Here is a 22790-nt window from a genome sequence, read left to right as displayed (position 1 = left end):
GGCGCGCGCGCCAGAACCACAGCTCGCAGTGCTACCGGAGAACGAAAGAGCTCGCGGGGGAACTCGAACGCTCCGTCGGTCGTCTGCGTTTCGAACCGTGATCCTGTGGCGGACACATTTGTGCGCGTGTGTGTGTGTGTGTGTGTGTGTGTGTGTGTGTTCTGTGTCGTTGCTTGTAACACTGGTGATGACTAAATAAATGTAAGAAAAAAAAATACAATGCAACTGTCTTGTCATGTCTTTATTTGTATCATTTATTTATTACATTTAGCATACGGGATGACTTGTAATACACCGTAAAACTCGGGTCGTTTTGACCCGAGGACGAGGCCGAGGGCTCACGGGTCATTCTGACCCCGGGGACGGGGGCCGGGAACTCGACGATAAACGTGGGTCATTCTAACTCCGGGGACGGGGGCCGGGAGCTCGACGATAAACGCGGGTCATTCTGACCCCGGGGGATGGGGGCCGAGAGCTAGACGATAAACGCGGGTCATTCTGACCCCGGGGACGGGGGCCGGGAGCTCGGCGATAAATGCGGGTCATTTAGACCCCGGGGACGAGGCCGGGAGCTCGGTGATAAACACGGGTCAGTCTGACCCGGGGGACAGGCCGAGGGCTCGCTCAAACTCGCGGGTCGTTTTGACCCGAGGACGACGGGCTTTAGGGATTCATACGTACATGCATGCATGCATACGTATACACTGGTAGTGGATCATTTTGTGACCCTGAGACCGCGATACACACATATTCATAAACACTCGAACATAGGTCTTTTTGACCCAGAAGGCAACAGGAGGGTTAAGTAGAAGTATAGATACTAGGATATAGAAATACTTTGGTAAAAGTAGAAGTATCAACTCAAGCTTTTTACTTAAGTAAAAGTATAAAAGTACTGGGTTTCAAAACTACTTAAAAGTAAAACAGTAAAAGTAATGTAAGGGGAATTTCTTTTTCCCATTCAGTACGATTTCTTAAGCCGCGTCTCAGGGGCCTATAGTGCACTACCCCACCTCCCCCCAAAACAATCATTTTTCTAAAGGCCATAGTGTTGTATTAAAATGGTATATATTGAAAAATGTGGGATGCACTAGGCTACCTGTTTCAGCTGCATATATATGCCCATTGAAAATGATCACATTTTATTACAATGCAATACATTAAAGTACCATATGTGTACTACTGAGCATTAACATGCATTTCATGGAGCGGAAGACATGATAATAACTAGTTGCCTATAAGTATTGTAATATGTATGTTGAAAAAAGTCCGTACCAGCCATATCTCACGGCAAAAAAAAGTCATAGGCGCGTTGGTTCCTTTTTAAACTCCCCGCTATGGAGCGCATCTGTAAACCTATCAACTGTATAGACATCCTATTTAACTCAAACAGACAGTCGCTGGAGAATCTCGCGCGACCGAGGAACCGCCGGAAGAGAGGAGCAGAGAGACGGAAGTATCGGGGCTCTCAAGTCTCACGCATTGAACGTGACTGTCCCTCCCGGCACAACAGCTATTCGGCGGCGCGTATTTCTCGTCGCGCGTTCTCCGAGACGGACATATTTGCAATCGGCTTCTCTGCTGTCCTTGCTTGAGAGTGACGTGATTGTAACGGTTGATTTGTGTCATGTTCAGGTGCATCGCGTACAAAACCAATAGGGTGTCGGAATGGTATATACTTCTCATCCAACTACAATCAAATTCACTCTATCCGGATGGCGCGATTTATCTGGCTAACCGGAATGAAAAACAAACCAAAATGAAATAGTAACGAGGCTATTTTTTAAAAAGTAGGGAGTAGAAAGTACAGATATTTGCGTGAAAACGTAAGGAGTAGAAGTAAAAAGTAGTCTGAAAAATAAATACTGCAGTAAAGTATAGATACTCAAAATTCCTACTTAAGTAAAGGAACGAAGTATTTGTACTTCGTTACTTGACACCTCTGCCCGTAATCTGCATTTTCTCATTTCTATGCTCTTAATCGACGTTTCACACTGAACAGTGTTGAAAACTAGATTTTCTTAAAGAATTCATTTGTTTATATTTTCCATCAAGAAAGCGTCTTCGAACATCGGAACTTCAAATTGTATGATACATTCTTAAATACCTGAAGCGTTCATCACTATACTGCTCGTAAGCTGCATTTACTCATTTGTATGCTCTTAAACGACGTTTCAGACTGAACAGAGTTGAAAACTTGATTTTCTTAAAGAATCCATTTGTTTATATTTTCCATTTTCTTAAAGCGTCTTCGAACATCGGAACTTCAAATTGTATGATACTTTCTTAAATACCTGAAGCGTTCATCACTATACTGCTCGTAAGCTGCATTTACTCATTTGTATGCTCTTAAACGACGTTTCAGACTGAACAGAGTTGAAAACTTGATTTTCTTAAAGAATTCATTTTTTTTTAAAATATGTTCAATCAAGAAAGCCTCTTAGAACATCAGAACTTCAAATTATATATGTTCATGAATACCTGAAGCTTTCATCACTATACTTCCCGTAAGCTTCGTTTACTTATTTTTATGCTCTTAAACGACGAATCAGACTGAACAGAGTTGAAAACAAGATATTTTAAAAGAATTCTTTTTTTTTTAAATTTCAATCAAGAAAGTGTCGCAGAACATCTGCACTTCAAATTGTATGATGTGTTCATGAATAACTGAAGCTTTCATCACTATACTGCCAGTTTGCTGCAGTAACTCATTTTTATGCTCTAAAACGACGTTTCAGACTGAACAGAGTTGAAAACTTGATTTTCTTAAAGAATTCATTTTTTTATATTTTCCATCAAGAAAGCCTCTGAGAACATCAGGAATTCAAATTATCTGATATGTTCATGAATTCCTGAAGCTTTCATCACTATACTTCCCGTAAGCTACATCATTTACTAATTTTTATGCTCTTAAATGACGATTCAGACTGAACAGAGTTGAAAACAAGATTTTCTAAAAGAATTCTTTTTTTTTTTAAATTTCCAATCAAGAATGTGTCTCAGAACATCGGAACTTCAAATTGTATGATACTTTCTTAAATACCTGAAGCGTTCAGCACTATACTGCTCGTAAGCTGCAGTTACTCATTTTTATGCTCTTAAACGACGTTTCAGACTGAACAGAGTTGAAAACTTGATTTTCTTAAAGAATCCTTTTTTTATATATTTTCCATCAAGAAAGTGTCTCAGAACATCGGAATTACGAATTGTTGATATTTTCATGAATACCTGAAGCTTTAATCCTGCCCGTAAACTGCATTTACTCATTTTTATGCTCTTAAACGACGTTTCAGACTGAACAGAGTTCAAAACTTGATTTTCTTAATGAATTCATTTTTTTATATTTTCCATCAAGAAAGTGTCTCAGAACATCGGAACATCAAATTGTGTAATATGTTCATGAAACCTGAAGCTTTCATCACTATACTGCCTGAAAGCTGCAGTTACCCATTTTATGCTCTTAAACGACGTTTCAGACTGAACAGAGTTGAAAACTAAATTTTCTTAAAGAACTATTTTCTTTTAATTTTCCATCAAGAAAGTGTCTCAGCACATTGGAATTACGAATTGATGATATTTTCATGAATACGTGAAGCTTTAATTCTGCACGTAAACTGCATTACTCATTTTTATGCTCTTAAACGACGTTTAAGACTGAACAGAGTTGAAAACTTGATTTTCTTAAAGAATTCATTTTTTTTATATTTTCCATCAAGAAAGCCTCTTAGAACATCAGAACTTCAAATTATATGATATGTTCATGAATACCTGAAGCTTTCATCACTATACTTCCCGTAAGCTTCGTTTACTTATTTTTATGCTCTTACACGACGAATCAGACTGAACAGAGTAGAAAACAAGATATTTTTAAAGAATTCTTTTTAAAAAAAATTTCAATCAAGAAAGTGTCTCAGAACATCTGCACTTCAAATTTTTTTTTATACTGCCAGTAAGCTGCAGTAACTCATTTTTATGCTCTTAAACGACGTTTCAGACTGAACAGAGTTCAAAACTAGATTTTCTTAAAGAATTCATTTTTTATATATTTTCCATCAAGAAAGCCTCTGAGAACATCAGGAATTCAAATTTTTGAATTCATGGTATTCATGCTCATGAATACCTGAAGCTTTCATCACTATACTTCCCGTAAGCTATATTTACTCATTTTATGCTCTTAAATGACGATTCAGACTGAACAGAGTTGAAAACAAGATTTTCTAAAAGAATTTTTTTTTTTTTTAAATTTCCAATCAAGAATGTGTCTCAGAACATCGGAACTTCAAATTGTATGATACTTTCTTAAATACCTGAAGCGTTCAGCACTATACTGCTCGTAAGCTGCAGTTACTCGTTTTTATGCTCTTAAACGACGTTTCAGACTGAACAGAGTTGAAAACAAGATTTTCTAAAAGAATTCATTTTTTTTATATTTTCCATCAAGAAAGTTTCTCAGAAAATCGGAACATCAAATTGTGTAATATGTTCATGAAACCTGAAGCTTTCATCACTAAGCTGCAGTTACCCATTTTTATGCCCTTAAACGACGTTTCAGACTGAACAGAGTTGAAATCTAGATTTTCTTAAAGAATTTTTATTTTTTAATTTTCCATCAAGAATGTGTCTCAGAACATCGGAACTTCAAATTGTATGATACTTTCTTAAATACCTGAAGCGTTCAGCACTATACTGCTTGTAAGCTGCAGTTACTCATTTTTATGCTCTTAAACGACGTTTCAGACTGAACAGAGTTCAAAACTTGATTTTCTTAAAGAATTCATTTTTTTATATTTTCCATCAAGAAAGTGTCTCAGAACATCGGAACATCAAATTGTGTAATATGTTAATGAAACCTGAAGCTTTCATCACAATACTGCCTGAAAGCTGCAGTTACCCATTTTATGCTCTTAAACGACGTTTCAGACTGAACAGAGTTGAAAACTAAATTTTCTTAAAGAACTATTTTCTTTTAATTTTCCATCAAGAAAGTGTCTCAGCACATTGGAATTACGAATTGATGATATTTTCATGAATACGTGAAGCTTTAATCCTGCACGTAAACTGCATTACTCATTTTTATGCTCTTAAACGACGTTTAAGACTGAACAGAGTTGAAAACTTGATTTTCTTAAAGAATTCATTTTTTTATATTTTCCATCAAGAAAGCCTCTTAGAACATCAGAACTTCAAATTATATGATATGTTCATGAATACCTGAAGCTTTCATCACTATACTTCCCGTAAGCTTCGTTTACTTATTTTTATGCTCTTACACGACGAATCAGACTGAACAGAGTAGAAAACAAGATATTTTTAAAGAATTCTTTTAAAAAAAAAATTCAATCAAGAAAGTGTCTCAGAAAATCTGCACTTCAAATATTTTTTTATACTACCAGTAAGCTGCAGTAACTCATTTTTATGCTCTTAAACGACGTTTCAGACTGAACAGAGTTCAAAACTAGATTTTCTTAAAGAATTCATTTTTTTAAATATATTTTCCATCAAGAAAGCCTCTGAGAACATCAGGAATTCAAATTTTTGAATTCATGGTATTCATGCTCATGAATACCTGAAGCTTTCATCACTATACTTCCCGTAAGCTATATTTACTAATTTTATGCTCTTAAATGACGATTCAGACTGAACAGAGTTGAAAACAAGATTTTCTAAAAGAATTTTTTTTTTTTTTAAATTTCCAATCAAGAATGTGTCTCAGAACATCGGAACTTCAAATTGTATGATACTTTCTTAAATACCTGAAGCGTTCAGCACTATACTGCTTGTAAGCTGCAGTTACTCATTTTTATGCTCTTAAACGACGTTTCAGACTGAACAGAGTTCAAAACTTGATTTTCTTAAAGAATTCATTTTTTTATATTTTCCATCAAGAAAGTGTCTCAGAACATCGGAACATCAAATTGTGTAATATGTTCATGAAACCTGAAGCTTTCATCACTATACTGCCTGAAAGCTGCAGTTACCCATTTTATGCTCTTAAACGACGTTTCAGACTGAACAGAGTTGAAAACTAAATTTTCTTAAAGAACTATTTTCTTTTAATTTTCCATCAAGAAAGTGTCTCAGCACATTGGAATTACGAATTGATGATATTTTCATGAATACGTGAAGCTTTAATCCTGCACGTAAACTGCATTACTCATTTTTATGCTCTTAAACGACGTTTAAGACTGAACAGAGTTGAAAACTTGATTTTCTTAAAGAATTCATTTTTTTATATTTTCCATCAAGAAAGCCTCTTAGAACATCAGAACTTCAAATTATATGATATGTTCATGAATACCTGAAGCTTTCATCACTATACTTCCCGTAAGCTTCGTTTACTTATTTTTATGCTCTTACACGACGAATCAGACTGAACAGAGTAGAAAACAAGATATTTTTAAAGAATTCTTTTAAAAAAAAATTCAATCAAGAAAGTGTCTCAGAAAATCTGCACTTCAAATTTTTTTTTATACTACCAGTAAGCTGCAGTAACTCATTTTTATGCTCTTAAACGACGTTTCAGACTGAACAGAGTTCAAAACTAGATTTTCTTAAAGAATTCATTTTTTTTAATATATTTTCCATCAAGAAAGCCTCTGAGAACATCAGGAATTCAAATTTTTGAATTCATGGTATTCATGCTCATGAATACCTGAAGCTTTCATCACTATACTTCCCGTAAGCTATATTTACTCATTTTATGCTCTTAAATGACGATTCAGACTGAACAGAGTTGAAAACAAGATTTTCTAAAAGAATTTTTTTTTTTTTTAAATTTCCAATCAAGAATGTGTCTCAGAACATCGGAACTTCAAATTGTATGATACTTTCTTAAATACCTGAAGCGTTCAGCACTATACTGCTTGTAAGCTGCAGTTACTCATTTTTATGCTCTTAAACGACGTTTCAGACTGAACAGAGTTCAAAACTTGATTTTCTTAAAGAATTCATTTTTTTATATTTTCCATCAAGAAAGTGTCTCAGAACATCGGAACATCAAATTGTGTAATATGTTCATGAAACCTGAAGCTTTCATCACTATACTGCCTGAAAGCTGCAGTTACCCATTTTATGCTCTTAAACGACGTTTCAGACTGAACAGAGTTGAAAACTAAATTTTCTTAAAGAACTATTTTCTTTTAATTTTCCATCAAGAAAGTGTCTCAGCACATTGGAATTACGAATTGATGATATTTTCATGAATACGTGAAGCTTTAATCCTGCACGTAAACTGCATTACTCATTTTTATGCTCTTAAACGACGTTTAAGACTGAACAGAGTTGAAAACTTGATTTTCTTAAAGAATTCATTTTTTTATATTTTCCATCAAGAAAGCCTCTTAGAACATCAGAACTTCAAATTATATGATATGTTCATGAATACCTGAAGCTTTCATCACTATACTTCCCGTAAGCTTCGTTTACTTATTTTTATGCTCTTACACGACGAATCAGACTGAACAGAGTAGAAAACAAGATATTTTTAAAGAATTCTTTTAAAAAAAAATTTCAATCAAGAAAGTGTCTCAGAAAATCTGCACTTCAAATTTTTTTTTATACTGCCAGTAAGCTGCAGTAACTCATTTTTATGCTCTTAAACGACGTTTCAGACTGAACAGAGTTCAAAACTAGATTTTCTTAAAGAATTCATTTTTTTTAATATATTTTCCATCAAGAAAGCCTCTGAGAACATCAGGAATTCAAATTTTTGAATTCATGGTATTCATGCTCATGAATACCTGAAGCTTTCATCACTATACTTCCCGTAAGCTATATTTACTCATTTTATGCTCTTAAATGACGATTCAGACTGAACAGAGTTGAAAACAAGATTTTCTAAAAGAATTTTTTTTTTTTTTAAATTTCCAATCAAGAATGTGTCTCAGAACATCGGAACTTCAAATTGTATGATACTTTCTTAAATACCTGAAGCGTTCAGCACTATACTGCTTGTAAGCTGCAGTTACTCATTTTTATGCTCTTAAACGACGTTTCAGACTGAACAGAGTTCAAAACTTGATTTTCTTAAAGAATTCATTTTTTTATATTTTCCATCAAGAAAGTGTCTCAGAACATCGGAACATCAAATTGTGTAATATGTTCATGAAACCTGAAGCTTTCATCACTATACTGCCTGAAAGCTGCAGTTACCCATTTTATGCTCTTAAACGACGTTTCAGACTGAACAGAGTTGAAAACTAAATTTTCTTAAAGAACTATTTTCTTTTAATTTTCCATCAAGAAAGTGTCTCAGCACATTGGAATTACGAATTGATGATATTTTCATGAATACGTGAAGCTTTAATTCTGCACGTAAACTGCATTACTCATTTTTATGCTCTTAAACGACGTTTAAGACTGAACAGAGTTGAAAACTTGATTTTCTTAAAGAATTCATTTTTTTATATTTTCCATCAAGAAAGCCTCTTAGAACATCAGAACTTCAAATTATATGATATGTTCATGAATACCTGAAGCTTTCACCACTATACTTCCCGTAAGCTTCGTTTACTTATTTTTATGCTCTTACACGACGAATCAGACTGAACAGAGTAGAAAACAAGATATTTTTAAAGAATTCTTTTTAAAAAAAATTTCAATCAAGAAAGTGTCTCAGAACATCTGCACTTCAAATTTTTTTTTATACTGCCAGTAAGCTGCAGTAACTCATTTTTATGCTCTTAAACGACGTTTCAGACTGAACAGAGTTCAAAACTAGATTTTCTTAAAGAATTCATTTTTTATATATTTTCCATCAAGAAAGCCTCTGAGAACATCAGGAATTCAAATTTTTGAATTCATGGTATTCATGCTCATGAATACCTGAAGCTTTCATCACTATACTTCCCGTAAGCTATATTTACTCATTTTATGCTCTTAAATGACGATTCAGACTGAACAGAGTTGAAAACAAGATTTTCTAAAAGAATTTTTTTTTTTTTTAAATTTCCAATCAAGAATGTGTCTCAGAACATCGGAACTTCAAATTGTATGATACTTTCTTAAATACCTGAAGCGTTCAGCACTATACTGCTCGTAAGCTGCAGTTACTCGTTTTTATGCTCTTAAACGACGTTTCAGACTGAACAGAGTTGAAAACAAGATTTTCTAAAAGAATTCATTTTTTTTATATTTTCCATCAAGAAAGTTTCTCAGAAAATCGGAACATCAAATTGTGTAATATGTTCATGACACCTGAAGCTTTCATCACTAAGCTGCAGTTACCCATTTTTATGCCCTTAAACGACGTTTCAGACTGAACAGAGTTGAAATCTAGATTTTCTTAAAGAATTTTTATTTTTTAATTTTCCATCAAGAATGTGTCTCAGAACATCGGAACTTCAAATTGTATGATACTTTCTTAAATACCTGAAGCGTTCAGCACTATACTGCTTGTAAGCTGCAGTTACTCATTTTTATGCTCTTAAACGACGTTTCAGACTGAACAGAGTTCAAAACTTGATTTTCTTAAAGAATTCATTTTTTTATATTTTCCATCAAGAAAGTGTCTCAGAACATCGGAACATCAAATTGTGTAATATGTTAATGAAACCTGAAGCTTTCATCACTATACTGCCTGAAAGCTGCAGTTACCCATTTTATGCTCTTAAACGACGTTTCAGACTGAACAGAGTTGAAAACTAAATTTTCTTAAAGAACTTTCTTTTAATTTTCCATCAAGAAAGTGTCTCAGCACATTGGAATTACGAATTGATGATATTTTCATGAATACGTGAAGCTTTAATCCTGCACGTAAACTGCATTACTCATTTTTATGCTCTTAAACGACGTTTCAGACTGAACAGAGTTGAAAACTAGATTTTCTTAAAGAATTCCTTTTTTTTTATATTTTCCATCAAGTAAGCCTCTGAGAACATCAGGAATTCAAATTATATGATATATTCATGAATACCTGAAGCTTTCATCACTATACTTCCCGTAAGCTGCATTTACTCATTTTTATGCTCTTAAACGACGTTTCAGACTGAACAGAGTTGAAAACTTGATTTTCTAAAAGAATTCATTTTTTTACAATTTTCCATCAAGAAAGTGTCTCAGAACATCGGAACTTCAAATTGTGTAATATGTTCATGAAACCTGAAGCTTTCATCACTATATTGCCCGTAAGCTGCAGTTACCCATTTTTATGCCCTTAAACGACGTTTCAGACTGAACAGAGTTGAAATCTAGATTTTCTTAAAGAATTTTTATTTTTTAATTTTCCATCAAGAAAGTGTTTCAAAACAGCGGAACTACAAATTATATGAGCTTTTAATGAATACCTGAAGCTTCCATGTCTCTACTGCCCGAAAGCTGCATTTACTCATTTTCATACACGACATTTTAGGCTAAACGGAGTTGAAAACTACATTTTCTTCAACAATTCTTTTTTTTTTTTAACCGTTCCATAAATAAAGTGTCTCAGCACATCAGAACTTCAAATTGTATGATACTTTCATAAATACTTAAGCTTTCATACTTAAGCTTAAGCTTTCGTAAGCAGCGGTGTCAAAAGTATTCACATTAATTACTTAACCCTCGTGTTGTCTTCACTCATTCCTCGCACACCCCGTGTCCTGCGGAGTCAATCTGTCTTTGCTAAAGAGCCTTAGATCAGCGCGAGCGCACCAACGACGCCGAACGCGCGATTACACAGATGTGAATAAATTGTGTATAAATATAGCGCATAAGTACATCCCTTTCATAGTGTCCTTATTCGCACATAACAACTTGTGACACATCATTTCAATTTGAATCATTTCAGTTTATTTTGAATAGCTCAGAATAACAAATACACATTATTATTATTATTTTCTTTTTTTTGGTAAACGCCTCAGAGGGCTTTACAATCTGGACACATACGAAATGACGTTTCGCGTCTTGGCTAAAGAGCCTTCGATCAGCGCGAGCACACCAACGAGGCCGACCGCGGGATTACGCAGATGTGAATAAACTGTGTATAAATACAGCGTATAAGTACACCCCTTTCATAGAACGAGAAGCGCAGGGCGGGTCGAACGGCTGGAACGCGATCCCGTCCAGGCCGATCGAATGGGCTCTGGCCGCGACCGTGCCGGCCTGGGACGATTCCGCTCCCGCTCCAGAAGCCAGGCGACGGGTGATGTTTCCGCAGAGGGCGGACCAAGCGCCGCCGCCGCTGCTGAGAGCGTGGAGAGTCGCGTCCGACAGCGTCGATCGAGAGAGGGACCGCGACCGGGACAGGGACCGGGACCGGGACCGAGTCTTTGACGATTCCGCGATTGCACGAGGGGCGGGCCGCCGCCGCGACCGAATCCGAACGTTGAAAATGATCACATTTTATTACAATGAAAGTACCATATGTGTACTACTGAGTAGAAAGTACAGATATTTGCGTGAAAACGTAAGGAGTAGAAGTAAAAAGTAGTCTGAAAAATAAATACTCCAGTAAAGTATAGATACTCAAAATTCCTACTTAAGTAAAGTAACGAAGTATTTGTACTTCGTTGCTTGACACCTCTGCCCGTAATCTGCATTTTCTCATTTGTATCGACGTTTCACACTGAACATGACGATTCAGACTGAACAGAGTTGAAAACTTGATTTTCTTAAAGAATTCATTTTTTTAAATATTTTCCATTAAGAAAGCCTCTGAGAAAATCAGGAATTCAAATTATATGATATGTTCATTAATACCTGAAGCTTTCATCACTATACTTCCCGTAAGCTTCGTTTACTTATTTTTATGCTCTTAAACGACGAATCAGACTGAACAGAGTTGAAAACAAGATATTTTTAAAGAATTATTTTTTTTAAAATTTCAATCAAGAAAGTGTCTCAGAACATCGGAACTTCAAATTGTGTAATATGTTCATGAAACCTGAAGCTTTCATCACTATATTGCCCGTAAGCTGCAGTTACCAATTATTTCCTCATCAGTCAATATTTAAAAAGGGGTCTCTCTCTCTCTCTCTCTCTCTCTCTGTCTCTCTCACTGTCTGTCTCTCTCACTGTCTGTCTGTCTCTCTCACTGTCTGTCTCTCTCACTGTCTGTCTGTCTGTCTGTCTGTCTGTCTGTCTGTCTGTCTGTCTCTCTCACTGTCTGTCTGTCTGTCTCTCTCACTGTCTGTCTGTCTGTCTCTCTCACTGTCTGTCTCTCTCACTGTCCGTCTGTCTGTCTGTCTGTCTGTCTCTCTCTCTCACTGTCTCTTTGTCTGTCTGTCTCTCTCACTGTCTGTCTGTCTGTCTGTCTGTCTGTCTGTCTGTCTGTCTGTCTGTCTGTCTGTCTCTTTGTCTGTCTGTCTCTCTCACTGTCTCTGTGTCTCTCTGTCCGTCTGTCTGTCTCTCTCACTGTCTGTCTGTCTGTCTGTCTGTCTGTCTGTCTGTCTGTCTCTCTCACTGTCTGTCTCTCTGTCTGTCTGTCTGTCTGTCTGTCTGTCTGTCTCTCTCACTTTCTCTTTGTCTGTCTGTCTCTCATTCTCACTGTCTCTGTGTCTGTCTGTCTCTCTCACTGTCTCTCTGTCTGTCTCTCTCACTGTCTCTCTGTCTGTCTGTCTGTCTCTCTCACTGTCTGTCTCTCTGTCTCTCTCACTGTCTGTCTGTCTGTCTCTCTGTCTCTCTCACTGTCTCTCTCTGTCTCTCTCACTGTCTCTCTGTCTCTGTCTGTCTCTCTGTCTCTGTCTGTCTCTGTCTGTGTCTCTCTCTCTCGTTGCTTGTAACACTGGTGATGACTAAATAAATGTAAGAAAAAAAATACAATGCAACTGTCTTGTCATGTCTTTATTTGCATCATTTATTTATTACATTTAGCATACGGGATGACTTGTAATACAACGTAAAACTCGGGTCGTTTCGACCCGAGGACGAGGCCGAGGGCTCACGGGTCATTCTGACCCCAGGGACGGGGGCCGGGAACTCGACGATAAACGCGGGTCATTCTGACCCCGGGGGACGGGGGCCGAGAGCTAGACGATAAATGCGGGTCATTCTGACCCCGGGGACGGGGGCCGGGAGCTCGGCGATAAATGCGGGTCATTTAGACCCCGGGGACGAGGCCGGGAGCTCGGTGATATACGCGGGTCATCCTGACCCCGAAGACGGGGGCCGGGAGCTCGGCTATATACTCGGGTCATTCTGACCCCCGGGGACGAGGCCGGGAGCTCGGCGATAAACACGGGTCATTCTGACCCAGGGGGACGAGGCCGGGAGCTCTGCGATGAACGCGGGTCATTCTGACCCCGAAGACGGGGGCGGGAGCTCGGCGATATACGCGGGTCATTCTGACCCAGGGGGACGGGGGCCGGGAGCTCGGCAATATACGCGGGTCATTCGGACCCAGGGGGACGGGGGCCGGGAGCTCGGCTATATACGCGGGTCATTCTGACCCCAGGGGACGGGGGCTGGGAGCTCGGCGATCAACGCGGGTCATTCTGACCCGAGGGACCCTCGTCCCTCGGGTCAGGGGGCTCGCTCGAACTCGAGGGTCGAACAGACCTCAGGGCGACGGCGAGGGCTCGGTGGAAAGACGCGGGTCGTTTTGACCCGAGGACGACAGGCTTTAGGGATTCATACGTATATGCACGCATGCATGCGTACGTATACACTGGTAGTGTGTCATTTTTTGACCCTGAGACCGCTATACACACAAATACATAAACACTCGAACGTGGGTCTTTTTGACCCAGAAGGCAATAGGAGGGTTAAGAAAATCTAGTTTTCAACACTGTTCAGTGTGAATCGTCGATTAAGAACATACAAATGAGTAAATGCAGATTACAGGCAGAGGTGTCAAGTAACGAAGTACAAATACTTCGTTACTTTACTTAAGTAGGAATTTTGAGTATCTATACTTTACTGGAGTATTTTTTTTCAGACTACTTTTTACTTCTACTCCTTACTTTTTCACGCAAATATCTGTACTTTCTACTCCCTACTTTTTAAAAAATAGCCTCGTTACTATTTCATTTTGGTTTGTTTTTCATTGAATTTGATTGTGGTTGGAAGAGAAGTATATACCTTTCCGACACCCTATTGTTTTTTTACGCGATGCACCTGAACATGACACGAATCAAACGTTACAATCACGTCACTCTCAAGCAAGGACAGCAGAGAAGCCGATTGCAAATATGTCCATCTCGGAGAACGCGCGATGAGAAATACGCGCCGCCGAATATCTGTTGTGCCGGGAGGGACAGTCACGTTCAATGCGTGAGACTTGAGAGCCCCGATACTTCCGTCTCTCTGCTCCTCTCTGCCAGCGGTTGAAGTTCCGATGTTCTAAGATGGAAAATATAAAAAAAATGAATTCTTTAAGAAAATCTAGTTTTCAACACTGTTCAGTGTGAAACGTCGATTACGAACATACAAATGAGTAAATACTTCCGTCTCTCTGCTCCTCTCTGCCGGCGGTTCCCCGGTCGCGCGAGTTTCTCCAGCGACTGTCTGTTTGGGGTAAATAGGATGTCTATACAGCTGATAGGTTTACAGATGCGCTCCATAGCGGGGAGTTTAAAAAGGAACCAACGCGCCTATGACTTTTTTTTTTTTGCCGTGAGATATGGCTGGTATGGACTTTTTTCAACATACATATTACAATACTTATAGGCAACTAGTTATTATCATGTCTTCCGCTCCATGAAATGCATGTTAATGCTCAGTAGTACACATATGGTACTTTAATGTATTGCATTGTAATAAAATGTGATCATTTTCAAGGACATATATATGCAGCTGAAACAGGTAGCCTAGTGCATCCCACATTTTTCAATATACCATTTTAATACAACATTATGGCCTTGAGAAAAATGATTGTTTTGGGGGGAGGTGGGGTAGTGCACTATAGGCCCCTGAGACGCGGCTTAAGAAATCGTACTGAATGGGAAAAAGAAATTCCCCTTACATTACTTTTACTGTTTTACTTTTAAGTAGTTTTGAAACCCAGTACTTTTATACTTTTACTTAAGTAAAAAGCTTGAGTTGATACTTCTACTTTTACCAAAGTATTTCTATATCCTAGCATCTATACTTCTACTTAACTCTCCTGTTGCCTTCTGGGTCAAAAAGACCCACGTTCGAGTGTTTATGTATTTGTGTGTATCGCGGTCTAAGGGTCACAAAATGATCCACGACCAGTGTATACGTATGCATGCATGCATGTACGTATGAATCAGTCAAGCACGTCGTCCTCGGGTTAAAACGACTCGCGTCTTTCCACCGAGCCCTCGCCGTCGCCCTGGGGTCTGTTCGACCCTCGAGTTTGAGCGAGCCCTCGGCCTCGTCCCCCGAGTCAAACTGACCCGTGTTTATCGCCAAGCTCGCGGCCCCCGTCCCCAGGGTCAGAATGACCCGCATATATTGCCGAGCTCCCGGCCCTCGTCCACGGGGTCAGAATGACCCGCGTTTATCGCCGAGCTCCCGGCCTTGTCCCCCGGGGTCAGACTGAACCGCGTATATCGCTGAGCTCCCGGCCTCGTCACCGGGGTCAGACTGACCCGCGTTTATCGCCGAGCTCCCGGCCTCGTCCCCCGGGGTCAGACTGACCCGCGTTTATCGCCGAGCTCCCGGCCTCGTCCCCGGGGTCAGACTGACCCGCGTATATCGCTGAGCTCCCGGCCTCGTCACCGGGGTCAGACTGACCCGCGTATATCGCTGAGCTCCCGGCCTCGTCCCCCGGGGTCAGACTGACCCGCGTATATCACCGAGCTCCCGGCCTCGTCCCCGGGGTCTAAATGACCCGCATTTATCGCCGAGCTGCCGGCCCCCGTGCCCGGGGTCAGAATGACCCGCGTTTATCGTCGAGCTCTCGGCCCCCGTCCCCCGGGGTCAGAATGACCCTTGTTTATAGCCGAGCTCCCGGCCTCGCCGTAGTCCCCGGGGTCAGAATGACCCGTGAGCCCTCGGCCTCGTCCTCGGGTCGAAACGACCCGAGTTTTACGTTGTATTACAAGTCATCCCGTATGCTAAATGTAAAAAATAAATGAATAAATGATACAAATAAAGACATGACAAGACAGTTGCATTGTATTGTTTTTTTCTTACATTTATTTTGTCATCACCAGTGTTACAAGCAACGACACAGAACAAACACACACACACACACACACACACACACACACACACACGCACGCACGCACGCACACACACACACACACACACACACACACACACACACACACACACACACACACACACACACACACAAACACACACGCGCACAAACGGAGCCTGGCTCTCCAGCCAAACGGGCGAACCGACGTTCGGATTCGGTCGCGGCGGCGGCGGCGGCCCGCCCCTCGGGCAAACGCGGAATCGTCAAAGGCCCGGTCCCGGTCCCGGTGCCGGTCGCGGTCCCTCTCTCGATCGAGGCTGTCGGACGCGACTCTCCACGCTCTCAACAGCGGCGGCGGCGCTTGGTCCGCCCTCTGCAGAAACATCACCCGTCGCCTGGCTTCTCGAGCGGGAGCGGAATCGTCCCAGGCCGGCACGGTCGCGGCCAGAGCACATTCGATCGGCCTGGACGGGATCGCGTTCCAGCCGTTGGACATGCCCCGCGCTTCTCGTTCTACGAAAGGGGTGTACTTATACGCTGTATTTATACACAATTTATTCACATCTGCGTAATCCAGCAGTCGGCTTCGTTGGTGCGCTCGCGCTGATCGAAGGCTCTTTAGCCAAGACGCGTGACGTCATTTCGTACGTGTCCAGATTGTAAAGCCCTCTAAGGCGTTTACAAAAAAAGAAAATAATGATGTGTATTTGTTATTCTGAGCTATTCAAAATGAAATGAATTGATTCAAATTGAAATGAGGTGTCACAAGTTATTATGTGCGAATAAGGACACTATGAAAGGGGTGTACTTATACGCTGCATTTATACACAATTTATTCACATCTGCGTAATCCCGCAGTCGGCTTCGTTGGTGCGCTCGCGCTGATCGAAGGCTCATTAGCCAAGACGCGTGACGTCATTTCGTACATGTCCAGATTATAAAGCCCTCTGAGGTGTTTATAAAAAAAAAAGAAAATAATAATAGTGTGTATTTGTTATTCTGAGCTATTCAAAATAACCTGAATTGATTCAAATTGAAATGAGGTGTCACAAGTTATTATGTGCGAATAAGGACACTATGAAAGGGGTGTACTTATACGCTGTATTTATACACAATTTATTCACATCTGCGTAATCCCGCGGTCGGCTTCGTTGGTGCGCTCGCGCTGATCGAAGGCTCTTTAGCCAAGACGCGTGACGTCATTTCGTACGTGTCCAGATTGTAAAGCCCTCTGAGGCGTTTACAAAAAAAATTGAAAATAATAATGTGGTTTTGTTATTCTGAGCTATTCAAAATAACCTGAATTGATTCAAATTGAAATGAGGTGTCACAAGTTATTATGTGCGAATAAGGACACTATGAAAGGGGTGTACTTATACGCTGTATTTATACACAATTTATTCACATCTGCGTAATCGCTCGGTCGGCTTCGTTGGTGTGCTCGCGCTGATCGAAGGCTCTTTAGCAAAGACAGATTGACCCCGTAGGACATGGGGTGTGCGAGGAATGAGTGAGGACAACACGAGGGTTAAAAAAAAGAATTACTTATGAAAATCTAGTTTTCAACTCTGTTCGGTCTGAAACGTAGTTTTAGAGAATAAAAATTAGTAAATGCAGCTTACGGGCAATGATGAAAGCTTCAGATATTCATGAAAACGTCATACAATTTATAGTTCCGATGTTCTGAGACACTTTCTTGATGGAAAAGTTAAAAAAAGAATTCCTTATGAAAATCTAGTTTTCAACTCTGTTCGGTCTGAAACGTCGTTTTAGAGCATAAAAATGAGTAAATGCAGCTTACGGGCAGTATAGTGATGAAAGCCTCAGGTATTCATGAAAACGTCATACAATTTATAGTTCCGATGTTCTAAGACACTTTCTTGATGGAAAAGTAAAAAAAAAAAAAGAATTCCTTATGAAAAGCTAGTCTTCAACTCGGTTTGGTCTTAAACGTCGTTTAAGAGCATAAAAATGAGTAAATGCGGCTTACGGCAGTATAGTGATGAAAGCTTCAGGTATTCATGAAAACGTCATACAATTTATAGTTCCGATTTTCTAAGACACTTTCTTGATGGAAAAGTTAAAAAAAAAAGAATTCCTTATGAAAATCTAGTTTTCAACTCTGTTCGGTCTGAAACGTCGTTTAAGAGCATAAAAATGAGTAAATGCATCTTACGGGCAGTATAGTGATGAAAGCTTCAGGTATTCATGAAAACGTCATACAATTTGTAGTTCCGATGTTCTGAGACACTTTCTTGATGGAAAAGTTAAAAAAAAGAATTCCTTATGAAAATCTAGTTTTCAACTCTGCTCGGTCTGAAACGTCGTTTTAGAGCATAAAAATGAGTAAATGCAGCGTACGGGTGAAAAGCTTCAGGTATTCATGAAAACGTCATACAATTTATAGTTCCGATGTTCTGAGACACTTTCTTGATGGAAAAGTAAAAAAAAGAATTCCTTATGAAAATCTAGTTTTCAACTCTGTTCGGTCTGAAACGTCGTTTTAGAGCATAAAAATGAGTAAATGCAGCTTACGGGCAGTATAGTGATGAAAGCTTCAGGTATTCATGAAAACGTCATACAATTTGTAGTTCCGATGTTCTCAGACAATTTCTTGATGGAAAATTAACCCTCGTGTGGCCTCACCGATCCGTACACACCCCGTGTCCTGCGGGTCAAACTGTCCAATGTCCTTTCATCTGGAGCCTTCGATGCGTGGGCGCTCACACCACTTGCAAACAGCAGAGTGTTGATAATGCACTCGGGTCATTTTGACCCAAGGACAACTGCAGGGGCTCGGTGACACACAAGGGTCATTTAGACCCAATGAGAACGGCGGAGTGTTGATGATACACGAGGGTCATTTCGACCCGAGGACAACGGCAGGGGCACGGTGATACTAAAGGGTCATTTTGACCCAAGGACAACGGCAGGGGCATGGTGATACTCAAGGGTCATTTTGACCCAAGGACAACGGCAGAGTGTTGATGATACACAAGGGTCATTTCGACCCGAGGACAACGGCAGGGGCCTGGTGATAATCAAAGGTAATTTCGACCCAAGGACAACGGCAAAGCGGTTCCAACTGTAGCACCCCCGAGCACGAAGGACCTTGGGAAGGCACTTCTCTGAATCAGTTCGGGGAGAATTGAAAGTTTGCTGCAACCCGACTAATACGGCCCTTTCCAACAGTTCCGATGGTCCTATCCTCGAGCCCGCAGGACCTCGGGAAGGCACTTTTCTAAATCGGCCATTTTGTTTTCGCTTCTTCGGCTCGTGCAGCTTTCGCGAAAAGTCGGAAGCACTCGAGTTTGCCGCGCTCCCACTGATACGGCCGTTGCGGTTCCGACGATCCCGGCGCCGAGCTCGAGGGACCTCGGGAAGGCCCTTTTCTAAATCGGCCATTTTGTTTTCGCTTCTTCTGCTCGTGCAGCTTTCGCGAAAAGTCGGAAGCACTCGAGTTTGCCACCCTCCCACTGATACGGCCGTCACGGTTCCGACGATCCCATCGCCTAGCTCGAGGGACCTCGGGAAGGCACTTTTCTAAATCGGCCATTTTGTTTTCGCTTCTTCGGCTCCTGCAGCTTTCACGAAAAGTCGGAAGCACTCGAGTTTGCCGCGCTCCCACTAACACGGCTGTCGCGGTTCCGACGATCCCGTCGCCGTGCTCGCGGGTCCTCGGGAAGGCACTTTTCTAAATCGGCCATTTTGTTTTCGCTTCTTCGGCTCCTGCAGCTTTCGCGAAATGTCGGAAGCACTCGAGTTTGCCGCGCTCCCACTAATACGGCCGTCGCGGTTCTGACGATCCCGTCCCCGAGCTCACGGGACCCTGGGAAGTCACTTTTCTAAATCGGCCATTTTGTTTTTTCTTCTTCGGCTAGTGTAGCTTTCATAGAAAGTCGGAAGCACTCGAGTTTGCCGTGCTCCCACTGATACGGCCCTCGCGGTTCCGACGACCCCGTCGCCGATCTCGCGCGACCTCGGGAAGGCACTTTTCTAAATCGGCCATTTTGTTTTCGCTTCTTCGGCTCCTGCAGCTTTCGCGAAAAGTCGGAAGCACTCGAGTTTGCCGCGCTCCCACTAATACGGCCGTCGCGGTTCCGACGATCCCGTCCCCGAGCTCACGGGACCCTGGGAAGTCACTTTTCTAAATCGGCCATTTTGTTTTTTCTTCTTCGGCTAGTGTAGCTTTCACAGAAAGTCGGAAGCACTCGAGTTTGCCGTGCTCCCACTGATACGGCCGTCGCGGTTCCGACGACCCCGTCGCCGATCTCGCGCGACCTCGGGAAGGCAGTTTTTGAAATCGGCCATTTTGTTTTCGCTTCTTCGCCTCTGCAGCTTTCGCGAAAAGCCGGAAGCACTCGAGTTTGCCGCGCTCCCACTAATACGGCTGTCGCGGTTCCGATGATCCCGTCGTCGTGCTCGCGGGACCTCGGGAAGGCACTTTTCTAAATCGGCCATTTGGTTTTCGCTTCTTCGGCTCGTGTAGCTTTCGCGAAAAGTCGGAAGCACTCGAATTTGCCGGACTCCCACTAATACGGCCGTCGCGGGTCCGACGAACCCGTCGCCATGCTCGCGGGACCTCGGGAAGGCAGTTTTTGAAATCGGCCATTTTGTTTTCGCTTCTTCGGCTCGTGTAGCTTTTACAGATAGTCGGAATGACTTGAGTTTTCTGCCTCCCACTAACACGGCCGTCGCGGTTCCAACTGTCCCGTCCACGAGCTCTTTGGACCTCGGGAAGTCACTTTTCTAAATCGGCCATTTTGTTTTTTTGCTTCTTCGGCTAGTGTAGCTTTCACAAAAAGTCGGAAGGACTCAAGTTTTCTGCCTCCCACTAACATGGCCGTCGCGGTTCCAACGGTCCCGTCCACGAGCTCGCAGGACCTCGGGAAGTCACTCTTCTAAATCGGCCATTTTGTTTTCGCTTCTTCGGCTCGTGCAGCTTTTACAGAAAGTCGGAAGGACTCGAGTTTTCTGCCTCCCACTAACACGGCCGTCACGGTTCAACGGTCCCGTCCACGAGCTCTTTGGACCTTGGGAAGTCACTTTTCTAAATCGGCCATTTTTTATTTTTTTTTGCTTCTTCGGCTAGTGTAGCTTTAAAAGAAGGTCGGAGGCACTCGAGATTGCTGCCTCCCACTAATATGGCCGTTGCGATTCAAACGGTACCATCCGCTAGCTTGTAGGACCAAAAGACACACCTTGATCCGAGGACAAGGGGAGGATGTGGAATTACATGAAATTGTGTGTGTGTGCGCTATTGCTTGTAACACTGGGGGTTATAACTATACAAAATAAAACAATATACTACAACTGTCTGTGTCCTGTGATCATTCGGAGGCCGGCGAGGCTTTGTGTGACTTGTGTGCGAAGCTTTCACATTTCATATCTTGACACGGGTCGCTCAACGGGGGAGTCGTTTTTGATCGAAAATGGAAAAAAATGAATTCTTCAAAGAAAATCAAGTTTTCAACTCTGTTCAGCCTTAAACATCGTTTACGGGCATAACAATGAGGAAATAAAGCTTTCAGGCAGTATAGTGATAAAAGCATCAGGTATTCATGAAAATATGCTTTACGTTAACACAGTGTGGTTTCACGTGGGTATGGATTAACATTAATTGGGTGTGGCTTCACGTTAATGGGGTGTGGCTTCATGTTAAAGCAGTATGGCCTATTGTGGGGCGTGGCTTCACATTAATTGGGTGTGGCTTTATGTTAAGGAGTGTGGCTTCACTTTAATGGTGTGTGGCTTTAAATGAAAGAGGTTTGGCATCAAATTAAAGGGGTGTGGCTTTTAGTGAAAGGGGTGTGTCTTCGCATTAAATGTGTGTGGCTTTACTTTAACGGATGTGGCTTCACATTAACGGGGTGTGGTTTCACGATATTGGGGTGGGGCGTTACAATTACTGGGCGTGGCTTCACATTACTTGTTTGTGACTTCATGTTAACAGGGGTGGCTTCATGTTAACGGTGTGTGGCTTCAGGTTAATGGGGTGTGGCTTTCACATTAATGGGTTTTGGCTTCACGTTGAAGGGGTGTGGCTAGACATTAAATGGGTGTGGCTTCACGTTAACGTGGTGTGCCTTCACATTGAAGGGGTGGGGCTTCACAATAAATGGATGTGGCTTCAAGAGAATGGCTTGTGGCTTCATGCTGAAGGCGTGTGGCTTTACGTTAACGGGGTGTGGCTACAGGGTAACAGGGCATTAAATGGGTGTGGCTTCACAATACAGCTTCATGTTAACAAGGATGTGGCTTCACTTCGAGGGGTGTGGTTTCAAATTAAAGGAAAGTGGCATCACATGACTTTACGTAAAAGGGGTGTGGCTTAACATAAACGGGGTGTGGCTTCACGTTGGATGGCTGTGGCTTTACATTAACTGGGTGTGGCTTTACGTTAATGGGGTGGCTTCACGTTATATGGCTATTGCCTAACGTTAATGGGGTGTGGCTTTACATTAATGGGTTGTGGCATCAAATCAAAGGATTCTTGCATCACATTAAATGGGTGTGACTTTACGTGAAGAGGGTGTGGCTTCACAATAACCGGGTGTGGCTTAACATTAACAGGGTGAGGCTTCAAATTAACGGGTGTGGCTTCACATTAAAGGGGTGTGGCTTCAAATTAAAGGGAACTGGCTTCACATGACTCCATGTAAAAGGGGTGTGGCTTCACATTAACTGTGTGTGGCTTCACGTTGACGGGGTATGGATTCACGTTAATGTGGTCTGGCTTCATGTTAACGGTGTGTGGTTTCAC

This window comes from Clinocottus analis, unplaced genomic scaffold (genome assembly GCF_023055335.1).
Source record: "Clinocottus analis isolate CAN_PGR_092001 unplaced genomic scaffold, fCliAna1.0.p SCAF_11, whole genome shotgun sequence".
Taxonomy (NCBI): domain Eukaryota; kingdom Metazoa; phylum Chordata; class Actinopteri; order Perciformes; family Cottidae; genus Clinocottus; species Clinocottus analis.
Note: the sequence above shows the minus strand (reverse complement) of the source record.